At 34.5% G+C, this 9,833-nt stretch overlaps 1 long non-coding RNA gene across 1 annotated transcript in view; it reads right to left on the bottom strand.

Moving 5' to 3' along the window:
- Positions 1-313: 313 nt before the first annotated feature.
- The window catches only part of LOC118762257, a 16,684-nt gene continuing 7,164 nt past the window's right edge, over positions 314-9,833 (bottom strand). The window contains exon 3 of the long non-coding RNA XR_004998011.1: positions 314-324. This is a non-coding gene — a long non-coding RNA (uncharacterized LOC118762257). The remainder of the gene's footprint in view (positions 325-9,833) is intronic.

The following is a 9,833-nucleotide window of genomic DNA, read 5'->3' on the forward strand; positions in this document are numbered from 1 at the left end:
AACGCAATATCCATTCGAAGAATAACTGGCACCCCGTCGGTTACGACGATGAGTGTTGCAGTTGATTCGAGCAACTGAACAGCCAGCTCCTGAAATTAACGTGCAAGTGGCTGTGTACTCCACACACACGCGTACTTTTAACATAGTTCTCGGGGAGATTCTGTGCGACACAGAATGAGACAAGGATTGACCTTTGAAATACAGGTGCAACTAATTTTTGCCAGCTGTGTGGACAGGACCAACGTAAAATGAAGCATCTTGCTCAAGGACAAAACGCATTGTCAGGAATCGAACTCACTACTTTACAATTGAGAGCCGACCACCCTAATCCCTAAGCAACGTGTCTATACTAATCGACGATTAAGTAGAATATGGGACCACATATAATCTTATTGACTTTAGCAAGATACATCAACAGAAATGTTACAGTTTAGAATCAAAACCGAATTATGACTTCATCCTCTCAGTATATATTACTTCTATTTTATGACAAGAAATCTCCCCCTTGGCTTCATTATATCTATATCCATAGGCGGCGAGCTGGCAGAAACGTTAGCACGCCGGGCGAAATGCGTAGCCGTATTTTGTCTGCCGTTACGTTCTGGGTTCAAATTCCGCTGAGATCGACTATGAATTTCATTCTTTCGGGGTCGATAAATTAAGTACCAGTTACGCAATGGGGATGATGTAATCGACTTAATCCGTTTGTCTCTCCTTGTTTGTCCCCTCTATGTTTAGCCCCTTGTGGGTAATAAAGAAACATATATCTATATCCATAGACTTCATTTTGGGGTTTGTCGTTTATAGCAGGAACATCAGACATGCGCTTAAAATATAAACAGCATGATGTCTTCCTCCATACAGTAGATCCATATGGGTTACATGGAAATTGCATTAGTATGGTCAATATATTTATATCTGGTGCCGTTAATAACAAAAGAAATCTTCAACTAATAAACAATCACGGTAACGATCCAGCTTCTCGTCAATTAATTGTACGGATTTGATCAATGTCAATGAACTAAATCTATATCGCCACATCAAGATATAGTACGGTTTTTAAAAAACACCATCTTAGGTTGCAATCAAACGTGTGGGACTTACTAAACACTGGTGCCTGATGTTACACAAAGGTAAGAACATTACCAAACGCCTTCTCACTCCGAACTGTACATAACAAAATATAAGACGTGCCATGTTTCCAGTCGTTGCCTAACAAGAAATTTGTGAACCATTTAAACCAGCAGCGAACCATTTAGTTTGAGGCGTCTCATTTGATAATATTGACGATTATGAGAGCCTGAATAATGAGGAAGATGATGATTATCATTGTGACAATAGCAATGGTGACCACGGGGATTCGATGGTGGGCGAGTAATAACGACAATAACGAGACTTATTGCGATGACGTAGACTGAACATTATCCAATAAAGCACATTTAAAAATAAAACAAGAACAGCGCTGCATAATGTGTCTTTTTATAATCGTAAAATCCGATTGATTTCACCAGACACTTACCTCTAGTGAAGTATTTCAAGATTTTATTTTTGTCAAATATATATATTTTTGAATAAATGCTTGGATATCTTTTATTCATATTATGGTTTTATACTGTAAAATACATTTAGTTAGTGAATAACAGCTTTCTATGACACATTAATCTGCTAGTCATACAATTCTTTTCCACACACACATCATATTAACTCAGTGTAGGTTTTTAAATTTAGATTATTTCCTGTCCACCTTATTGCAATTTACGTTCGGTAGAATGTTTTCGCCATTATTTATTCAATAATGAATCGGTTTACATCTTATATGAACTTCACCTAAAATACAGAACATTCCGTTTTGTGGGGTGAATCTGTAGAAATGTAATTCTGTGACAGATATTGAAAAAAAAATTGTCGAGGAATCATTCAAGCATATACTGTTTTGATGGACGTTAAAGAAAATATATTTCCATATATTTTCAGCCGCTGTGCATAGCAGAAACAGTCAGTATAAATCCCTAAAGCATGAGATAGGAAAAGGAAAAGGGAAACTGTTTTTGCTAAAGAAACCTATACTGAGCTAAGAAGAAGAAATATATGCGTGTCTATGTATGTATGTATGTATGTATGTATGTATGATGTATGTATGTATGTATGTATGTATGTATGTGTGTGTGTGTATGTATATATGTGTGTGTGTATGTATGAATGTATTTATGTATGTGTGTATGTACGTGGAAAACTGTAAGACTAAGATGAACACGTCATACAAAGCTGCCATTCAGTAACTAAATTTACTTTTTCTGAACTATAAAAGTCGTAAGCATAAATGATATGCATGCAAGCGTATATACATGTCGGTTTCTGTGTGCATGTATGTATATATGTATGAATATATCTGTGTGTGCATTCATATATGTATTTAGGTATATAAATATATGCATGTATGTGTATATATATATATATATATATATATATATATATACATCTATACATATATATGTGTATATGGATATATATATATATATATATGTATATATATATATATCCATATACATATATATATATATATATATATATATATATATATATACGTATTATATAAATACATAGGCATATATATTTATATATGTGTATGAGTATATATATATATATATATGCACATGTATATATATATGCACATATATATATATATGCACATATCTATGCGTGTACTTGTGCGTGCGTGAGTGAATCTGGTGCAGGCACGTTTGTACAATTAAGCTGTTCGCTTTGCAATCAGATGACTTCGGGTTCATCCCATTGTGCGACATTTTTTAACAAATATTTTCCATTATGGCCCGACGGTGAGCAATGGCGTTATGCGTGAATTTCGCAAGCGAAAACTTTACTAAGTTCATCGACTCTATGCGTACGCGGCAGGTGCGTGCGAGCGCACAAGCGCCCGTATATATGTATCCCCAAGTCTTCGTGATTTTCACCCTTCAACTTGACATCTGTATGGTTTGATCATGCCCCGTCAACAAGTTTGGCAATAAGAGACGCATAGAATCTGAAACTATCTTACAAAAGGTATGTACTAGGGTTGGTTTGGTCGACTGAACTTCTGATGGTTACGTCACAGCACCAATTCAATTTAATGACTAAAACAAACAAAAAATTGTGATAATGTGGATGTGTATGCGCGTTTCTTATTTCTTTACTGCCCACAAGGGGCTACACACAGAGAGGACAGACAAGGCCAGACAAACGAATTATGTCGATTATAGCGAACCCAATGCGTAACTGGTACTTATTTAATCGACCTCGAAAGGATGAAAGGCAAAGTCGACCTCGGCGGAATTTGAACTCAGAACGTAACCGCAGACGAAATACCTATTTCTTTATTACCTACAAGGGGCTAAACATAGAGGGGACAAATAATGACAGACATAGGTATTAAGTCGATTATATCGACCCCAGTGCGGAACTGGTACTTAATTTATCGACCCCAAAAGGATGAAAGGCAAAGTAAACCTCGGCGGAATTTGAACTCACAACGTAACGACAGACGAAATACCGCTAAGCAATTCGTCCGGCGTGCTAACGTTTCTGCCAGCTCGCTTCTTTTGCTTTGTGAATGTTTGCTGTGCTTGTGGTACGGGGTGCTTTTTCAAGGTCCTTTTAGTAGGGAGCTCTTCGTTAAATTCGCTTTATTTTGGGGTCTGCTTAATTGAGAATTTCCTTTTCAGATGAAATTTTCAAAATTTTATTGATGTTTTAATCGAATTTTTATTATGCATGATGAGTTGTTTGAATTCAAATTTACGTATCGCGCTTTCTCTAAATGTACAGATTTCGGGTTACCAGGTTGAACATCGCATCCAAGCAACTTAATACAGATAAATGTGTTTCTACAATTATCTCTACGTCAAGTTCTTTAAACCCCTTTATTACAATACTTCTTAACTTATCCATCTCATGACCGTCCCTGTTTGTGGATATGACTAAACAGTTATCCTTCAATAGGTGTATGCTGAACTCGGTAACTATTTGATCTAGACATTCCAGGACGTATTGTTCTACAAGTTCATATGTTTCCACTCCGTGGTGACATCAAGTGGGTCATTACTTTCCTTTCTTATCCAGGCTGCCTTATCGTGGAAAAGGACTGATTTCTTTACATTCAAATGATGTTTTTTTCTTGATGTATGATGCTGGTGAACCTCTTGGCCAAGAATGATATTTTAGTTATACAGCTTTTCTTGTAGACGGGGAGAAGTCAATGATTTCAAATATATATTTCGTTCTTTATGTACTTGAATTATTAGATGGCATTTGTGGAGTTGTTCCTTTAAGTTCAGCGGTCTATCGTATTTCGGAGTTCATTTTAGCCTGCATATATTTGCTTATTGTTCTAAATTCTCCTTCTCTTGGGTTATTACTTTGTTTAAGAGGTAGCTCATAAAGTTCATAGAGTATAGTTTGAGGGGTAGTTCATAAAGTTAGTTTTGTGATCTTTGAGTGTTATATAGTTTCTTCTTTTTTGCAAGCCACACGGTCCTGCCAGCTATTTGTTGTTTTGTAGTGAATGCTTCAGCTTTTCCGCATTCTTTGTTTAGCGTATTGTAGATGCTGTGGTTTGATCTCCGTCTGTTTTAATTTAAATGGTGCCGGTATATTTTTTCATGAGTATCCGAGAGTATATCGTTTGATGTTCAGTTTCTTACTCGGATCGTTGTAAATGGTCAACGGCATGGGTTTACGTCAGATAAATAAGAGAGTATTGCTTCATACATGTTTTGAAGGATACGACTTCTTCAAAAAACTGCAACAGATAATTTCTCTTGTCAGTTGAGTTTCATACCGATGCTCTCTCCAGGCGAGAACTGTCACAACACGGTATCGGCTGTATGCTTATATCATTCGGCGTGTCTTCGTGTGTGGTTTCGTTCTAGCATTTTTCATTGGCTTATTTTTTCGTATTGATTGATTAGCTGGCTGGTGTTTTTCTGGCACTTCATTGATCGTTTGTATTGTATTTTGTGATGTGGTGTTTGTGTTTCTTGTCATTGTAGCTGATATGATATGTTAATAATTTGTTTAGAATATTTTGATGAGTTAGTGATATTGATTGATAATTCAATTATGAATGGGACATTGATCCTATGCTTGGATAAAATAAAGTTGGGTGTAATCATTTCCCATGTTTACGACACTAGAAATACCCATAGTAGTGCTAAATGTTGTGATCAGAACAAGTTAATTGGGCGCATTTTCTTGCGTGAGCATATGTGTATGCGTGTAAGTTATTAAATAAAGGCATATGAGTTCTATTAAAAAACGTTAATATGAAGGGGTTATTTGAAAGGGTAATTACGTACACATCTATTGTGAGTAGCTATATCCTAAATAACGGCTGCGTTATTTTAAGGGATTGTTTTCTGAGGTATATTTGCCGAAGTGTATGTATGTATAAATGCATTAGAATTTCTACAGCAACGACAGGATGTATGTGTGTATACGTTCAAATTTGTATGTTTTCTATGTATGTATGTAAGTATGTACATATGTATGTATATATCTATCTATCTATTTATCTATGGATACATCTATATAAACATGAAAAATATAAATCAAAACAAAACACCGAAAACGATGCAATCGAAAAAGGGCAGAATCTGGAAAAGAAAGAAGGAAAGAACAATGCATATATAAGAACAAACGATGTGTAGATATGCGTTAAAACGCACGAAATAAGCAGAAGTGAATTATGGCTTCAAAACTTTTTCCCCTAATGCTAATCATGCAGGGGTTATATCAAAACCGAATATTCACCTAATCTGTGTACGGCCATTTTAAGTATGTGAGTATTTTTTTGTTTTTGTTATCAGTTTTCTATGTGTTATATTTCAAACAGGAGCGACGTTACATTCCTATTGCAATATTATGACCAGGTGAAATGGTTTATCCAGCTCATTGAGATAAATCAGTGTTTCATATGTGCGTGTGTGTATGTTATATATGTATGTATATAAGTTTTATACACACATTCATATATAATTTATAAGTATATATATCATATATCATATATGTGTGTGTGTAAAACATTAGTCTAATATAATATGATATTATTTATATATATATATATATATATATATATATATATATATATATATAAGCGTAATTATATGGCTGACATTTGTGTTTAATCGTGGAAACATCTGTAGAGCTTAGAATGAAATTATGATACATCAGTGAAATATTTTCTTTGTATTATTCTAAATGTGACACTCTGCACATTAGTTTTGGGAAATTTATTTTTACACGAATTCATCCCATTTATGAATATAGCGTTAAAATAAAAATATATTGAGACTCAGCGACATTTTAATAGTCTTAAATGCAATGAACATAGTTTGATAGTAATTATACACTAATACAATATACTGTATATAAATGTACATGTGTATGTGTGTGCATGCTTCTGTGTGTGTGCGTGTGTGTAAATATAAACAGTAAATGGCTCCTGGATATTGATTGATAATTCAATTTTGAATGGGACATTGATCCTATGCTTGGATAAAATAAAGTTGGGTGTAATCATTTCCCATGTTTACGACATTAGAAATACCCATAGTAGTGCTAAATGTTGTGATCAGAACAAGTATAAGAGGGAGTACTGAAAGTTCCTGGCTTTAAGGATATTGCTGAACTCCCGGTTGGAGACCCAACCTTCGGAAATCCTTTACAGGGCTTAGAAAACTGGAGGAACGCTGTAATACGTGTGTGAATCTGAGAGGAGACTATGTTGAATAAAATCATAACTAACTGATCCTCCTGTGTTTTCTATTACCCAGAGACAGAAGCATTTTACCATCCCCTTGTAAGAAAATATTTGGTATAATTCTTTTTGCAATTTTACTCCTTTAAGTTCTCGACAAATGGAGGCACATGGCCTAGTGGTTAGAGAAGCGGACTCGCGGTCGAGAGATCGCGGGTTCGAATCATCGCGGGCGATGTGTGTGTTTATGAGCGAAACACCTAAGCTCCACGCGGCTCCGGCAGAAGGTAATGGGCGAACTTCTGCTGACTCTTTCGGCACAACTTTCTCTCACTCTTCCTCCTGCATCTTGCAGCTCACCTGCGACGGACCGGCGTCCCGTCCAGGTGGGGAACCTATACGCGAAGGAAACCGGGAAACCGACTCTTATGAGCCAGGCATGGCTCGAGAAGGAACAAACAAGCTCTCGATAGGTCTATGAAATAAAATCAGTTAAACTTACACACGTAAGCTTGCTGTAGATACTGCTGATGCTGAAAAATAGAAATACGTTTTTATTCTAAAAATATTTGATCAGAACTTCGAAATGAAATTATCGATTGACCTCAGTTTCCGTCGCCACTGGTTTTTATGAACATCCCACACAATAGACTACACAATTGATCGTTTCATAGATAAGAAAATACTTATTGATGTATAATCCATTTTGGTCTTATATGGAATAGACTAATTATAATTGTCCAACCTTAGCGGAGGACTTAGTACTGCCTTTTAATGAAATGCAACTGATTTGGTGCTGATACTTACTTCAAAAGCTATATCTATATACAGTACCCATATTAATTAGTTAGCCACCGATGAAAAGAAGGGAACCATTGACTCCATTTAATAAGATAAGGGGCCCCATTATGGCCACAGTCTGTGGTGGAAACTAATAAATAAATTTGAAGTTAATTTCAAAAACTAACGCCATTATGGCCACAGCCTGTGGTTGAAACTGATAAATATATTTAAAGTATACAATTTCAAAACCAAACGCCGCTATGACCAGAATCTGTGGTTGCAAATAATAAATGAATTTAGAGTATACAGTTTCAAAAACTAACGCCATTATGGCCAAAATCTGTGGTTGAAGCTGATAAATAAATTTAAAGTATATAATTTCAAAAACCAAGGCCGTAAGTCTTTTGTCCAAGGAAAAACATTATTCTCTATGGCGGAAATTAGAAGCTGTTGCATTTATTACTTTCTCGGTATAACTGCAGTGATCCCAATCAGTAAACAGACACACAAACTGAAATTAAATTTTCTTAATTTCGTGTCATACACTACCAAAAATCATTGTTTAAAATAATGAAATAATAACAACCATAAAATCGAAATAAGGACGTGGTGTTTATTCAGTTTTAGAAACCAATATACGTTTCTTTAGATTCTGAGAATCTGGGTTTAAAAGGTGGCGAACTATTGGCATAAGAATTGAAGAACCGGCATGAGGGTCGGCCATATAACCTAATTAGTCAGTAAATTTACAATAGACTACATTAAAATTACACAGCAGCTTCGATTACCAGAAATCTATGATGATATGCGCTGATAATTTAATAAGAGTTTAATTAGCTTATAGATGTATTTCATTGAAAAAAGAAGGCAACAGTATGAAAATATAATTGCATTATTAGTACATAATTAAGAAAATTCCAGTGATTTAAAATACATGTACATTAGTTGAGATTCATTACAAAAATTTAATCACATAGATTCAAATAAAAATTATGAATCATGGATTTAATGTTATTATAGATATTTTATTAGATAGCGATATTTAATTTTATTATATAAACTACAGTGATGCTTTCACGCTATTGTACAAGACACAGAATGGTCTCGCTGCCATATTTACAATGCAAAGAGACATAATTTTAATTTTGTGATTTCTCGATAGTTTAATGTTACTGCTTTTTACTGGTAAAAATTAATTATAGTTTAGACGAAGAATGAAAATTATTTAGTTATAAAATCAACAGCAATCTATTATGATTTATCAAGTTGTACAATATTCAATGCTAGGATAGTGGAAAATTCGTGGTTTAATCGTAAGACCTCGGGGATTTGAGTTGCGGCCAAAATTGGAATCGTGTTTCTTCTTCAGTGTTTACATTTAATTCTTATGATAGAATTTAACAATGCACTGGAGATAGCTTCGTTATACTTCATTAAAAAGATATCACTGTATCATTAAGATAAATTCTTCGATAACTCGCTGGCTGCCAAAGACTTGTTATATTCGGTGGCCTCTTCTTTAAAATACATTGTTCTTTAAGATAGATTCGACATGATACTACTGACACACTTTACAAGGTCTTAAATACTATAGATGGGTGGCAGGGGTTAGTGTTGATGTACAACAGTCTTTCAGTAGGGACTGAATGAAACTGTACCTAAATTGAGCGTTATGTCTAAGAAAAATTATGACCGATAAATATGTATAAGGCTTTAAAAAAATGTTTTTCATGAGTACTGAGATTGATTTGTTCGACCAAAGTTATTCGTCAGGGGGTTACCCCAGAATAGCCGCAGCCTGATTGAATGAAACAGGCAAAAAGTAAATGGTAAACATTAGAATCCGGTTGATGTGTTTAAAATTATTGAGCTCTGAAATCATATCAGTGACTGAGTTTTCAAGTCATGTGTCATTTCGAGATTGCATAAGATTAATTAACTTTCAATTGCTGTATAAAAGTACTTTTACAAACAAATTATGTGGGAGGTAATTAATTATATATATAAATAAATGTGAGATGAACAATATTATTAATTTCAAAATCAAATTAGTTACAAGCAAGTTTGATATTAATAGACTATTTACATAAATTATGTAAGCGCGGGATTGATTGTATATTTGTACATATATACGTATAAATTAAAGTATCTTTTATCTAGTATCGTTTCAGTCATTAGAATGCAGTAATTCTGGGGTACCATCTTGATAAGTTTTTTTAGTCGAATGAATCGACTGCTATACTATCATATAAGCCTAGTACTTATTTTATCGATCTTATTTGCGAAAGCCTTAAGT

Source organism: Octopus sinensis, linkage group LG2, assembly GCF_006345805.1.
Source record: "Octopus sinensis linkage group LG2, ASM634580v1, whole genome shotgun sequence".
Taxonomy (NCBI): domain Eukaryota; kingdom Metazoa; phylum Mollusca; class Cephalopoda; order Octopoda; family Octopodidae; genus Octopus; species Octopus sinensis.